We start from the raw sequence: 15,086 nt of genomic DNA, 5'->3' as shown, positions 1-15,086 counted from the left end.
TTCTGCAGGACCTGACCATTTTTCAGGACAATACACTATCACGTACAGTGCAAGCTGTTACTGATTTGCTTGACTGATGGGGCTGATAAGTGCTTTAGCACCTACTGCAGTCGTGAGTTCAACTCGATTTTTAAATTGAAGGAAACGCTTCACGGCATTCGCTGCAGAAGTGCTACATATTCGTCGGCCAATAAACCGCATCGCTCGAACTGTCAACACAACTGGCACTGCTAAGAGAATCCTACGACTTTCGCATCGCTGGCAACGGTTTTATACACAACGCTGGTGACTGCTTTGAAGGTCAGTAAAACTTCGAAACACGTATCTGTTTTGTACGAGCTGAAAATAAATAGCTGCCACTAATAAAGCTCCAACCCTCGTATTTCTGACATCAAAAAGAAAAATGTTTTTCAACAGTGCTAAACACAAATGGATAGTGAGTTGAGAAAACGGATGTTTTTAATGACGAACTGGACAAATCTCTTTATAGATGGTTCATACAACAACGCAGTAAAGGAATTCCAGCCAGTGGCCCGACTATAAAGGAAAAAGCAGCTGCATTTAACAAAAGCTTGGCGTTAGTAACTTGTTTGCAGCGAGCGAAGGTTGGCTATCAAACTGGAATAAACGACATGGCATTCGGCAGCTGACAGTCACCGAGGAAAGTCGCTGAGCTAACGATAAGGATGCTGATCAGTTTGTAAGCAAGATATGGCAGATAACAGTGGAAGAAGATTTAATTACTGATGCCCTGTATAATGCTGACGGAGCGGGACTCTTTTACAAGACGCTTCCTTCAAAAACATTAGCTGCCAAGAACAAGAAGGATACTCGTAGTTAAAAACAAAAGAAACAGCGCGTAACTTTAATGGCGTACTGTAACGCAAATGGAAGTCATAAACTACCCCTTACGGTTATTGGAAAATCCCAACAACCACATTGTTTTCAACACACTGACATAAATACTCTACCAGTGCAGTATTGCGCACAGAGGAAAGCGTGGATGGACAGACAAATATTCTCTCAGTGAAACTTCCTGGCAGATTAAAACTGTGTGCCCGACCGAGACTCGAACTCGGGACCTTTGCCTTTCGCGGGCAAGTGCTCTACCATCTGAGCTACCGAAGCACGACTCACGCCCGGTACTCACAGCTTTACTTCTGCCAGTACCTCGTCTCCTACCTTCCAAACTTTACAGAAGCTCTCCTGCGAACCTTTCAGAACTAGCACTCCTGAAAGAAAGGATATTGCGGAGACATGGCACACAGTTTTAATCTGCCAGGAAGTTTCATATCAGCGCACTCTCCGCTGCAGAGTGAAAATCTCATTCTGGAAACATTCCCCAGGCTGTGGCTAAGCCATGTCTCCACAATATCCTTTCTTTCAGGAGTGCTAGTTCTGCAAGGTTCGCAGGAGAGCTTCTGTAAAGTTTGGAAGGTAGGAGGCGATGTACTGGCAGAAGTAAAGCTGTGAGTACCGGGCGTGAGTCGTGCTTCGGTAGCTCTAATGGTAGAGCACTTGCCCGCGAAAGGCAAAGGTCCCGAGTTCGAGTCTCTGTGCGGCACACAGTTTTAATCTGCCAGGAAGTTTCATATCAGCGCACACTCCGCTGCAGAGTGAAAATCTCATTCTGGATTCTCTCAGTGGTTCCATGAAACTTATGTACCAGCAGTGAGAAAAGAGCTAAAGAAGAAAAAGATTCCTCTGAAACCTATCCTTGTAATCGACCATGCTACCAGTCAGCCTTCAGATGTTTCTCTAAAGTTTAGAGATTAGATTAGTACTTGTTCCATAGGTCATGATTACGACAATTCCTAATGATGTGGAACGTGTCAGGTTAATAATAGGTATCTATACAAGATATTACATTAGGCAAAATATTACATGACACTAAATTTATTTTTATTTATTTTTTGGTGGAGTTTGGGAAATTAACCACTTACTATATACAAAAATTCATCTAATGAGTAGGAGGAGTTGCCGTTAAGAAATTCTTTTAATTTCCCTTTAAATGCTATATGGCTATCTGTCAGACTTTTGATGCTATTAGGTAAGTGACCAAAGACTTTTGTGACAGCTTAATTTACCCCCTTCTGAGCCAAAGTTAGATATAACTTTGAGTAGTAAAGATCATCCTTTCTCCTAGTGTTGTAGCCATGTACACTGCTATCACTTTTGAATTCGTTCGGATTGTTAATAACAATATTTCATAAGTGAATATATATATTTTGAGGCTACAGTGAAGATTTCTAGCTCTTTACATAAGTGTCTGCAGGATGATCTTGGGTGAGCTCCAGCAATTATTCTGATTACACACTTTTGTGCAATGAACACTCTTTTACTCAGTGATGAGTTACCCCAGAATATGATGCCATACGAAAGCAGAGAATGAAAAAAGGCGTGGTAAGCTAATTTACTCAGATGTATATCACCAAAATTTGCAGTGACCCTAATAGCATAAGTAGCTGAACTCAAACATTTCAGCAGATCCTCAGTGTGTGTGTTTTCCGGTTCAACCCCTCATCAATGCATACACCAATAAATTTTGAATATTCTGCCTTAGCTACCGATTTCTGATCAAAGTCTATTTTTAATAGTGGTGTCATTCCATTTACTGTGTGGAACTGTATATACTGTGTTTTGTCAAAGTTTAATGAGAGCCCATTTGCAGAGAACCACTTAATGATTTTCTGAAAAACATCGTTTACAATTTTACCAGTAAATTCTTGTCTGTTGGGTGTGATAGCTCTATTGTATCATCGGCAAAAAGTGCCACCTTTGCTTCTTCGTAAATATAGAATGGCAAGCCATTAATATATATTAAGAACAGCAGTGAACCCAAGACCGGACCTTGAGGCACCCCATTCTTAATTTTTTTCCCCCCCAGTTTGAGAAATCGCCAGTTTTTTGCATATTATGTTAACTATTTATTTTAACTTTCTGCACTCTTCCAGTTAGGTATGATTTAAACCATTTGAGCACTGGCCCATTCATACCACAGTACTTGAGCTTATCTAGAAGTATTCCATGATTTACACAATCAAAAGCCTTTGATAGATCACAAAAAATCCCAGCGGGTGACTTCCGGTTACTCAGAGCATTTAATAGTTCATTAGTAAAAGTATACATAGCATTTTCCGTTGAGAAACCGTTCTGGAAACCAAACTGACAGTTTGTTAAAACTTTATTTTTACAAACGTGTGAAGCTACTCTACAATACATTACTTTTTCAAGAATTACTTTTTCAATGCAGTCAGAAGAGAGATTGGGCGGTAGTTGTTGACGTCAGACGTACCCCCTTTTTTATGCAGTGGTTTAACAATGGCATACTTCAGTCTATCTGGGAAAATGCCCTGCTTCAGAGAGCTAGTACGTATATGGCTAAAAATCCCACTTATTTCTTGGGAACAAGCTTTTATTATCTTGCTGGAAATGCCATCAATTCCATATCCGATGGCATACATGTACAAGCATTCTTTCTCCCACCCAATGTGACAAACCTAAGTCAGCCCATGGACCAAGGAAATTTGGAATCAATTACGTCATTATCGACATTCACTTCTCGTCTCCTTGCTAAAGGAAAGTGAAAACGACTCTATCGAGACTATGCTGAAGACGTGTAAAGCAATTAACATATGTGATGTTGTTTTTCAAGCAACCGAAGCATGGGATAAAGTGGAGACCCTTCCATAATGTAGAGCTGGAGAAAATTGTGGCCATCCATTGATGCCAAGTTGGATCCAGTAGTTAGTGGCAGGGATGAGCCAGTCAGTTCGAAATTACTGGCCATTAAAATTGCTACACCAGGAATATGACTTCCTACAGACGCGAAATTTAACCAACAGGAAAAAGGTGCTGTGATATGCAAATGATTAGCTTTTCAGAGTAGTCACACAAGGTTGGCGTCAGTGGCGACACCTACAACGTGCTGACCTGAGGAAAGTTCCCAACCGATTTCTCATACAGAAACAGCAGTTGATCGGCGTGTAAGGAGGAGAAATGCGTACCGTCACGTTTCCGACTTTGATAAAGGTCGGATTGTAGCCTTTCGCGATTGCGGTTTATTGTATCGCGACAAAGCTGCTCGCGTTGGTCGAGATCCAATGACTGTTTGCAGAGTATGGAATCGGTGGGTTAAGGAAGGTAATACAGAACGCCGTGCTGGATCCCAACTGTCTCGATCCCTGACTCAACAGATGGAGGAGAGGGGGGAGGTGGGGACGTTTGCAAGACAACAACCATCTTCACGAACAGTTCGATGACGTTTGCAGCAGCATGGACTATCAGCTCGGAGACCGTGGCTGTGGTTACCCTTGACGATGCATCACAGATTTCTTCGGATGAATCCAGGTTCTGTTTCCAACGTCATGATGGCCGCATCCGTGTTTGGCGACATCGCAGTGAACGCACATTGGAAGCGTGTATTCGTCATCGCCATACTGGCGTATCACCCGGCGTGATGGTATGGGGTGCCATTGGTTACACGTCTCGGTCACCTCTTGTTCCCACTGACGGCACTTTCAACAGTGGACGTTACATTTCAGATGTGTTACGACCCGTTGCTCTACCCTTTCACTCGATCCCTGCTGAAACCCTACATTTCAGCAGGATAATGCACGACCGCATGTTGTAGGTCCTGTACGGGCCTTTCTGGACACAGAAAATGTTCGACTGCTGCCATGGCCAGCACATTCTCCAGATCTGTCACCAATTGAAAACGTCTGGCCAATGGTGGCCGAGCAACTGACTCGTCACAATACGCCAGTGTATCGTGTTAAAGCTGCATGGGCAGCTGTACCTGTACACGTCATCCAAGCTCTGTTTGACTCAACACCCAGGCGTATCAAGGCCGTTATTAAACCCAGAGGTGGTTGTTCTGGGTACTCATTTCTCAGGATCTATGCATCCAAATTGCGTGAAAATGTCATCATATGTCAGTTCTAGTATAATATATTTGTCCAATGAATACCTGTCTATCATATGCATTTCTTCTTGGTGTTGCAATTTTTATGGCCAGTAGTGTATCTAAATGACAAACATACGTTGTGTAAACCCCACAGCATCACTGTCCAATATTAGGAGGACACGAATAAATACTTGAGGATGGCACAGAGCAGAAATCAGCTGATCGTATGGAATTAATGCCTGTGATCATAATACAGGCAAAACGAAATTCAAAAAATTGCCTTTTGTGAGAGATGTAAGAGGGAAATAGCATCGATGCCAAGTCGTCGGAGCTTTGTCAGAAGAAAAAAAAAAAACCTCCGGTGATGAGCTGTTTATGCCGGAGTGTTTATGTCGTTTTGTCGAAGCCGTGTAACTGCGGCGCTCCCATTAGCCCTAAGCCGTGGCCGTGTTTTCCGGGGCTGCTCTGTTGTCGCAGCTGCTCTACACTGACGCAGCCGCCCACCAGCCACGACACAATTAATAACGGCTCACTTTCAGGGCGGCCCGCTAATGACTTGGCAATCCGCGCCCTGGGCGGCGACTCTGAATGCCTCGCCCGCTAGCGTGGCGCCCTCTTCACAACCTGCGAATCAAAAGGAGCCCGCGAAGTCACCAGGCAGTCGACCATTAATCCTCGCCCCACGAGCGGCGCTCGGAATTATGAGCCGAGCCAGCTCTTTCCGCCCAACCTGTTCCATTTCCTGTTAGTACTGTAATGGTACCCACCAACGTTTATGAAAACTGGTAACGCCCAAAATACATCCTAATGGAGTGCCCTAGCACATATTAAGACTGCAGAGGAGGCTACATCCGACTGATTTCATTATGCACTTACCTTCTTGGACCACGTTCAGTGTTATTAAGCATTTGTGATAAAAATAATTACATCTTCACAGATATTTGTAATAAGCAGATGACTACACCGACGCACCATATCATTGTCAACACAACCCACAAATGATGCTGCAAGCCCATCATATTCTTTTGCAACAGTCGCCATCAGTCATCATTTTCGCCACCAACAACCACGTCCTTCGCGTCTGCCACCAGCGGTCGCATCTACATCTACATCCATACTCCGCAAGCGACCTGACGGTGTGTGGCGGAGGGTACCTTGAGTACCTCTATCACTTCTCCCTTCTATTCGAGTCTCGTATTGTTCGTAGAAAGAAAGATTGTCGGTTTGCCTCTGTGATGGCTCTAACCTGATTTTATCCTCATGGTCTCTTCGGGTCATATACATAGGAGGGAGCAATATACTGCTTGACTTCCTCGGTGATGTTCTCTTAACGTCAACAAAAGCCCGTACCGAGCTACTGAGCGTCTCTACTTCAGAGTCTTCCACTGGAGTTTCTCTATCATCTCCGCAACGATTTCGCGAAGACTAAATGATCCTGTAATGAAGCATGCTGCTCTCCGTTGGATCTTCTCTATCTCTTCTATCAAACCTGCCTAGTAAGTATCCCACACTGCTGAGTAGTATTTAAGCAGTGGGTGTACTGTAACCTACTTCCTTTGTCTTCAGACTGCATTTCCGTAGGATTTTTCTAGTCGTAAGATGTCATGGACTCCCGACCTCCATTGCTTACATATTCCGCCCTCCCAATCATATTCTGCACATCAAGACGCTTCATTCGAACCCAAATTTGATAAGTTAGTCAATGTTGTATGAATTCATGTAAACAATATGCAAATAACAAGTAAAGCGCAAGTGCGCACCGAGCTTGAAATACTCGAGGCTGGCATACACACACACATTCAAGACATTACGGTCACAAAAGCTTTTTATTCGGGAGAGTCAAACCACATGCCAGGAAGCCGGGCCCTTCAGAGGACGAGTCAACCTATCTACGTTGGTTGGCGACCACCCGTAGAGCAGACAGCGTTGCCCGAGTGAAAGGGAGATTGACCCCGTGTTCGGCTTAAAAGCAAATTCCTCTAGATTTTGTGGGAGCGCCCAGCCTACGCATTCTTTACAAATGTAGCACGCAGTTTCAGAGGTTTTCACAGTGAGACAGCAAACGCCAAACGCCGAGCTACGGATTTCCGGATTGGTCGCCTTAAACGAAATATCATTCTCCTGTTTCAGAAGAGCAATGCTGATTGGCAGACGATATTCCTGACATCTTGAGGTGGAGGAGTAATGGAAGATACCGAAAGATATACCCCTTCACGTCTGGCGTGGAGAGGGGCCGTTCTGTTGTCGCTCTTGGAGTGAGAACACGTAACGACAGCGTGTGTGCTAGTACATGTACTCAAAGAGCGAAGAACAAAACTCTCCTCAGTACTTCACTGGGAGAGCACCTGTGTCGAGAGCGAATCGGAGTGCGACTCTATATTGAGTCCTTGCGACTAAGTATGGTTCACTGTGTTGGCTGCCACACTTAATGTGTGGTGTGAATGGACGGAGTTATAGTTAAACGCCTGCAAGCGAATTTTTGAGTGGCATCGTGGTGGACTGGTTTTCTGACCGGTGTACAACGCCAATAGTTAAGACTAGGGTTGAATAGCAGTCCTTCATCAAGGCAAACGGAGAATTTGATTGGCGAAGGTCAGTCCAGATGGGACGAGAGTTATCTTATTTGTCAGCAGCGAGTGGCACAGACAGCAGTCATCGCAGCTTATGGTATTATACGCTACAGCTCCTGTGAGCCCATATTTCCTCCACAACGGTACAATTCACTGCATTTCACACGCGACAGCCTCGATCGTACCTAGAAACATTCTAATGGATAATTATTCAAGTTGAGTAGGTGCGGCTGTCAGTCATTCTACCACTTCAATAACTATCTTAAATTTTGTACAGAAATTTAATTAGGGAATCCTATCCTTAAGAGGTAACTCCACATTCCAAAGAGGACCCGGAAATAACTTGTTCAGTTCATAACTAAAAGGGCCATTGTGATTTCTCAGAATTTTTGGAAAAAAATAATAATTTTCGTTAGTTTCATATTTTTCCTACACCAACTAGCACTACTCCAGTACCCAAGTACCCCACTTGTTACGTAAGAAATTTTGTGAATTTTTCTGTCATTTGCTTACAGCGGATGACTCTAGAAGATATTTATTGCTGAAAGTTTTTCAGGCATTTCTCTTAGAACGTTAGGAGCGTCTTTCTGACTTCTGTAGTAGTGTGGGGGTTGAAATTTCACCTTCCATGAGCCACAGGGTAAAGGGTACATCTCAGATTAATCCGTTGTGCAGAATAAAAGAATAGCACAGCCACGTCACTCACACAATGAATCTCTGTCTCGCATTCGCTTTACCGACGATCAATTTTATATGATCATTCCATTTTACATCACTCCTAATGCGTACTCCCAGATAATTTATGTAATTAACCGCTTCCACTTGCTGGCCTGCTGTATTGTGGCTAAATGATAAAGGATCTTTCTTTCTTTGTATTCGCAGCACATTACACTTGTCTACATTGAGATTCAATTGCCATTCCCTGCACCATGCGTAAATTCGCTGCACATCCTCGTGCATTTCAGTACAATTATCCATTGTTACAACCTCTCGATATACCACAGCGTCATCCGCAAAACGCCTCAATGAATTTCCAATGTTATCCACAACGTCATTTATATATATTGCGTATAGCAACGGTCCTACGACACTCCCCTGCGGCACACCTGAAATCACTCTTACTTCGGAAGACTTCTCTCCATTGAGAATGACATGCTGCGTTCTTTTATCTAGGAACTCTTCAATCCAATCACACAATTGGTCTGATAATCCATATGCTGTTACTTTGTTCAGTAAACTGCTGTGGGGAACTGTATCGAACGCCGTGCGCAAGTGAAGAAACGCGGCGTCTACCTGGGAACCCGTGTCTATGGCTCTCTGAGTCTCGTGGACGAATAGCGCGAGCTGGGTTTCACACGATCCTCTTTTGTCGAAACCCATGCTGATTCCTACAGAGTAGATTTCTAGTCTCCAAAAAAGTCATTATACTCGAACATAATACGTGTTCAAAAATTCTACGATGACGTTAGAGATATAGGTTTATAGTTCTGCGCATCCGTTCGACGTCCCTTCCTGAAAACGGGGATGACCTGTGCCCTTTTCCAATCCTTTGAAACGGTACACCGCTGCAAGAAGGGAGGCAAGTTCCTTCGCGTGCCCTGTGTAAAATCGAACTGATATCCTATCAGGTCCAGCGGCCTTTCCTCTTTTGAGCGATTTTAGTTGTTTTTCTATCCCTCTGTCATCTATTTCGATACCTACCGTTTTGTCATCTCTGCAATCTAGAGAAGAAACTACAGTGCAGTCTTCCTATGTGAAACAGCTTCGGAAAAAGACGGTGTCTGTTTCGGCCTTTAGTCTCTCATCCTCTGTTTCAGTACCATTTTGGTCACAGAGTGTCTGGACATTTTGTTATGATCCACCTACCGCTTTGACATAAGACCAAAATTTTCTGCCAAGTCAGTACATTAACTTTACTTTCGAATTCTCCTCCTCGAGCAACTCATCCAATTTTCTCATCAGTATTTGCACAGATAGTTCTTTCATCGTATCTTCAAGTCCAGGCTGCATCACAGCAGCACTTCCACCTCCAACCATAACTGCACTAACCACTGTAGCACAGTATTCAGCATTGGTGCCATGACTGTCATATGCACTACCATCCCCAGAAGTAGAAACGCCAGTAAAAAATGGTTCAAATGGCTCTGAGCACCTAGAACTTAACTTCTGAGGCCATCAGTACCCTAGAACTTAGAACTACTTAAACCTAACTAACCTAAGTACATCACACAGATCCATGCCCGCGGCAGGATTCGAACCTGTGACTGTAGCGTCGCTCGGTTCCAGACTGTAGCGCCTAGAACGGCACGGCCACTCCGGCCGGCCAAGGACTCCTCTACATACTTTCCCGTGATTTGATAGGTTGTACATCACATATATGAATATTTAAAGAAGACTGACATTGTCACGTACACCTTTTAAATAGTTGTTAACGCTTATTGCATGAAAGGTGACGGAGTGTCTTTGTTATCAAAAGGGCGTAATGAATGATTGCCTATACTAGTAGAGGTTGGAACGCCAGTGGAAATGAAACGGCAGACGTAACTCAGGCCCTGGGTGGAAAAGCCCGCACAGGTGTGTTGGTCCTGCTTAACACAGGAAGTAGCCCTAGCTGGATGGTCGGGGCGGCTGAGTGCTGCAGCACAATAGAGTGGCGGCCGGCCGGTCGTGTAGCTAGGCCAGAAGGATCGGAAATCATGGACGCTGGGTTATTTCCGAGGGTTTTGACTCTGAGGAGCGTGCCATTTTATGAATTCCTAATCAACGGGGATAGGTATTTCCTTGCAAACTTTCCGCGCTGGACGACAAAAGACTAAAATATGGTTGTTCGGCTTTCGGAAGAATCTGTAGAGAGGGAGAATATTCTGTGGTTTCGAGAATATGATAAGCCTTCTGCAGTTACGAGGAAGGGGAGCCGACCTTCGTTGGGAAGCCAGAGGCGGAGGGAATGAGGTGCTCAGTTTTGAGTACCCGTGTATGACTGTCCCTCAGTATCAGCTTTTGTTGGTACAGACGGACTTGCTGTCTTTGCTCTCAGGAGAGTTTATAATTACAACGGTTAGGCACTGTACTGTTGCGAACTTACACGATTCTGCGCCTCCGGGTAGGGAGTCGTCGTTGAACAGCGTTCAGTGATAGAGAGCACTTCTTCTGTCTATACTCACGTAGAGACTGTATCTGAACTACGCCCTTGTGGCTGGAAGTTAGCGTTTATTGTCTGTAGAACACAGAGAGCAGATGACAGTATTATATTATACTACTCAGAGGACCGCCTTCTGTCATGCTAGTGTCTGAAAGAGTTTATTTGTGGCTGGAGTTCTTCCCTCGTCGCAGACGAGTACGAGAACCATCACTCCGACACATCGGGTTCAGTACATACGGTGATCTTGCTAATCGCTTCGGCTTATTAGGGCTATAAGGCTAAACAACTGTGATCACGTAAGTTTTATTTCCACTGAGGTTGCATACCACTGTAGATCATCTCTGACAGTAATGAAAATGATGTTAGTCATCTCGCGTAGCAATAGAAAAGGGGCAGATTTCGGCAATTGATCAGTAATATTAGTTAGGAAATGTAAACATTTGTAACATAAAAGGGTTTTGGTCCACAACAAATGTATAAGCAGAAACAACATTTATCATTTACTAGTTACTAGTTCCCTTAATCATTCATTTATGGCTCTGAGCACTATGGGACTTTACATCTGAGGTCATCAGTCCCTTAGACTTAGACCTACTTAAGCCTAACTAACCTAAGGACACCACTCACATCCATGCCCGAGGCAGGATTCGAACCTGCGACCGTAGCAGCAGCGCGGTTCCGGACTGAATCTCCACGAACCGCTCGGCCACAGCGGCCGGCCATTCATTTATGTTTACGTTGTAATTTATATGTCAAAGAGCAAGAAGGAGGAAATAATATCACAACTAAGAGATCCTAAGATGTGCTTCAGGGGGTAGTCAGACAGCGCCAAATCTTGATGTTTCACGTTCGGTATTTTCCCTTGCGCATATTAATTTTACACGCACCTGGAGCAGCATCTCTGACCCGTCTGCTGCTGTGGTTACTGCAGATGCCCAGTATAATATTAGACTTAACAGCATCGTGGCAGTTGATGAAAGCTCATCACTTTGATCCCAAAAACAAGTGTGTGTCAATAGACGTCCCCCACAAAGCATCAGTTTCGTCAAAAATATTCAAGATCACGCTGCCAACAGTCATGCTCATAGTATTCTAGTATGTTTAAGGATGTATTCAAATGCACCACACCTTGAAGGCATCTTCCTATACTCTGTAAGGTGGTGCGAGGTCCTCAAAAAACTTAAATAATGAATTCGAAGAAGTAATCCACACATGGAAAGCACCCTCACACTTCAGCATGACAATACTAGAGCACACGCGATCGCTAATACATCTGCTACAATCCGACGCCTTTTGTTCACTGACCTCGATAATCCTTCCTTGAGTCTCAACTTGGAGCTACCCTGTTTTCATCCGTTTCCAAATCTTAAGCAACCCCCTCCTATGATTTCACCTACATTTACGTTTACATACATATTCCTCAAGCCACCTTCCTGTGCAAGGCGGAGGCTACCCTGTACCACAATTTTTCGTTTCCTTCCATGTTCCACATGCAAATATAGCGACTTTCTGTATGCTTCCGTAGGAGCCCTAATTTCTCCTGACTTAACCTCATGTTACTTAAGCAAAATATATTATGGCAACAGTCGGATGGTTCCGCAGTGAGCTTCTAATACGGTTTCTCTAAATTTTCTCAACAATGTTCCTCGTAACGAAAGTCGCCTTCAGTCCAGGGGGTTTCCATTTGACTTTCAGAAGCATCTTGCGTGTTGTTCGAACCTGCTGGTAACAAATCTGGCAGTTTACTTCCAAATTGCTTTGATGTCTGTCTTTAATCCGACCTGGCGCAGATCCCAAACACACTTGCAGTACTCAGTAACAGATCGCACTCTTGTTTCATATGTGGTGTCCTTTACAGAAGAACCACACTCACCTAAAATTCACCCAATAAACCGAAGACGACCATTCCTCTTCTCACGACAATTCTCACATCCTCATTCCATTTCCCATCGCCAAGATATTTAAACGACGCGATTGTGTCAAGCTGGACATCACCAATACTGGATCCGGACATTGAGTTTATTTTTCTCACTCATCTGCATTAACTTACATTTTTGTACATTTAGAGGTAGCTGCAGTTTATCACACTAACTAGAAATTTTGTCTATGACATCTTATATCATTAGCCGTGGTGGTCCCATCTCAAGCATTGGTTTAAGCTATGACTGTGAAACGCCCCTTAGAAAAATTGTGCAAGACTGTGCTTAAGCTGACACACAATATTTATACCGCAACGCAATCTGACTTTCAAAAATCTCTAAAAAAAATTGGCCCTGACTAACATTAACCTATACGTTTCACAAATCGCTTACCTCACAAAAATCTTGGTTACTCGAACTACTGCAATACAGCGAGCGCCACTACTGCCAGCTAAATAAAAGATTCAAACTACAGAAGGCACTAACTACTGATAGGTATAGTTAGCAAATGAAAGATTTTAATAGAGAACAAACAGTGTATTTACCTTAATAGTCAAAATATATATGGTAGTTCATGACATCCAGTCTTACAAACTACAAAACTCCGCCATCTCTCTCCCCACGTCCACCACTGCTGGCGGCTCACCTCCAACTGCACAACGCTATGCGCTGTTAACAGCCAGCTGCCGCTGCCCAACACTACAATGGCAGACAATAATGCAAACCAGCCACAGACTGCACACAGCACAGCCAGCGATTTTCATACAGAGCGCTACGTGGCGTTACCAATAAGAAAACCTAAACAGCCTACTTACATAGCCGCCATGCTCCCCACAAAAAATTTTACAAATTGTTTTGGGCAGTGGCCAATACAGATTTGAAAAAAATTTTCATAATTACTGTAAGAAATATATCAAATGCACACACTTATTAATACAATGTTGGTCAAAAGCTAAGATGTTTTCACAGTCCCATAAAGACAGTCATGATCATTCATCACAGTAAAATTACACTGTTTCTTTTTTTTTTTTCAAAGTCTGAGTAGTAAAAGAGAATGCACACGGAAGTAGTGGATTTCTAAGCAGTCTTGAAGAAGTAGTGTTGTCCTTCGAACAGGAAGACAGTGCTGCCACTTGACATGCAGACAGGTAATGGGCTACAACAGAGCAAACCTACAGCAGTCAGTCGAAGTTGAAGACTGTTGGTAGGTAGGTCATCACAGAGCAGACCCAATGTAGTCCTGGTAGAGATTATGGTATTGGTGGGCCACCAGAGGTGCAGATCCACTGCAGTCCTTGTAGAAATAATGGTATTGGTGAGTCATCAAAGGCGTAGACCCACTTCAGTCCTTGTAGAGATAACCAGCAGCCATCTGTTGCAACTGTGCAGGTGCACAATCACCATCGAAGAGTCTTGCGGAGAATATAGCAAGTCCATAAACCACCACTTATGCATGCACAAAGTTTTTGGAATTGTCCTTAGAACCAGCAATGCTGTTAATCAGTCCCTTGCTGAATTATCAACACACGTCCAAACACTAACAGTCCCTACTTCTCACATATTGTCCATATACTATGACCAACAGAAACGTGTGCAGTGAAATATAACTTACAAATTACTTCATTTGATCAACTGGTGTCAATTACAATTTTATAACATAAGAATACAATAACAAAGGTACAAAATACATCATTAAGGAACATAACAATACAGATAACCTTTGTAGTAATAGGGGCTTTACAAAAGAATCGAAATAACAATACATCAGTGTTACAAAAATTATGACATTAGTACATACATAAAAGATCAGAATAACTTTTGAAACCTCAACTTCACACTTGAGCATTCGAACAAAACAGAATAAATAATGTGTAAACATCTTTATGAAGTAAATAACATGTTATTAATGCAAATTATATTTGAGGATAACAGTATTCCTCATCATAGTGAATGTAGCTTAGTATTAGAAGAGAAAAAATTCTATGAAACAGTACACAGAGACAGGAAGAAAATAAATACACAAGGGTACACAAACACATAGTGGGGTAACACAAAAGCAAAAGGACAGGGTTTGTTTTCAGGGTAACATTTGGTACTGCAGTCCAACCCAAAACTTCATTCCATAGATCGTTCCTCTTATTTCAACATTTGCTCCAGCCAAACAAAAAGTCCTATCCAAGCATGCTTTCTGTATTCTGTTCACATCCTCTTTCAAAAATAGTTTTTCTCCACTGTACACTACTTTTTTGGCCAAACAATTTTCTTATAGCTTCTCAATGCTTTTCTTCCAATTCTTAGTTTCTTATATAGTCTACCCCCTCTTAAGCTAACTTAAACCTACTGAGCTCAGATGCTAAACTAAGGGACGACGCAATGCAGCAGCACAAAACAATTAACACAAACAGCAATGACAAAAAAATGCAAATTGGCAGAAAAAAAAGGCAGCAATATAGGACTTAGCAAATGCAACATTACAACTAATATGAAGTAATGAGCAGCAACAACAAAAATAAATCAGTAGTAAAACTGGCTTCACAGAGTAATACAAA

This window comes from Schistocerca gregaria, chromosome 10 (genome assembly GCF_023897955.1).
Source record: "Schistocerca gregaria isolate iqSchGreg1 chromosome 10, iqSchGreg1.2, whole genome shotgun sequence".
In the NCBI taxonomy this organism is placed as follows: domain Eukaryota; kingdom Metazoa; phylum Arthropoda; class Insecta; order Orthoptera; family Acrididae; genus Schistocerca; species Schistocerca gregaria.
Note: the sequence above shows the minus strand (reverse complement) of the source record.